The sequence below is a fragment of the Mercenaria mercenaria genome, chromosome 15 (assembly GCF_021730395.1).
Source record: "Mercenaria mercenaria strain notata chromosome 15, MADL_Memer_1, whole genome shotgun sequence".
Classification (NCBI taxonomy): Eukaryota; Metazoa; Mollusca; class Bivalvia; order Venerida; family Veneridae; genus Mercenaria; species Mercenaria mercenaria.
In genome coordinates, this window is record NC_069375.1 from 27223298 (window position 1) to 27224788 (window position 1491).

Consider the following 1491-nt stretch of genomic DNA (forward strand, 5'->3'; position numbering starts at 1 on the left):
ACATTCAAACCCAGAACGACATTGGACATTCGACACAAGAACGACATTGGACATTCGATTTCAGAACAACATTGGACATTCGAAACCAAAACGACATTGGACATTCGATACAAGAACGACATTGGACATTCGAACCCAAAACGATATTGGACGTTCGATACCAGAACGACATTGGACATTCGATTTCAGAACGACATTGGACATTCGAACCTAGAACGACATTGGACATTCGAACGCAGAACGACATTGGACATTCGAACACAGAACGACATTGCACATTTGAATCCAAAACGACATTGAACATTGGATACCAGAACGACATTGGACAGTTGATATCAGAACGACATTGGACATTCGAACCTAGAACGACATTGGACATTCGAACCCAAAACGACATTGGACATTCGAATCAAAACGACTTTGGACATTCGAACCCAGACGACATTGGACATTCCAAACGAATTAGTAGCCTCCTTTGGCACCGATTCCTGAAGTCTGCGAGTTCTCCTGAAAGTGTCGCAGACCGTTAAAATTATTTAAAAAGAAACGGAACTACTTGTTATTTGTTATCTCTCCTGGCACCGGTTCTTGAAAGTCTGCGAGTCCTCCTGAAAGTGTCGAAGACCGTTCTGAATGGTTTGAAATGAGACATGGATTGCTGGGTCGGCGTTTTCTACCTTGGCACCGATTCCTTAAAGTCAGCGAGTCCTCCTGAAAGTGTCGCAGACCATTCTAAATGATTGAAAAAGAAACATGGACTATTGTGACGATATTTTCTCCCTTGGCACTATTTCCTAAAAGTCTGTGAGTCCTCCTGAAAGTGTCGCAGACCGTTTTTAATGGGTTGAATTGATACAGAGGCTACTGGGACGGTGTTATCTCCCTTGGCACCTATATCTGAAAGTCTGCGAGTGTTCCTGAAAGTGTCGCAGACCGTTTTCTAATGATTAAAAAAGAAACAAGAACTACTTGGTTAGTGTTATCTCTCTTGGCACCGGTTCTTGAAAGTCTGCGAGTCCTCCTGAAAGTGTCGCAGACCGTTTTAAATGATTGAAAAAGAAACAAGGACTATTGGGACGATGTTTTTCCCCCTTGGCAACGGTTCCTGAAAGTCTACAAGTCCTCTTGAACGGTCTGTGAGTAGTAAAGTAATTGTTTGTGCGAAGACAGTATAACCTCATTTGACCTTTTGACCCTTGGTCCGGACTGGTCAATGCCGGACAATTTAAAAACCACGGGTTTTTAAAACCCCGAAAAAACCGACTAAAAAGTTTTAAAGTTAAATTTAAACACATATAATATAATGAGTTTACAAAATAAATATTTGTTTAAAGAAAGAAAATTTACTGATAATATAAATCCGCACTATGTTAACGTCAAAAAATGGGAAAAAAATTTTAAAGGGCTACCTGCGCATCTTGTGGAAAAATGAAATCAAAGTTTGTTAAAAGTACTACACAGCAGGTAATTTAGATTTTCACAAAGCAATGT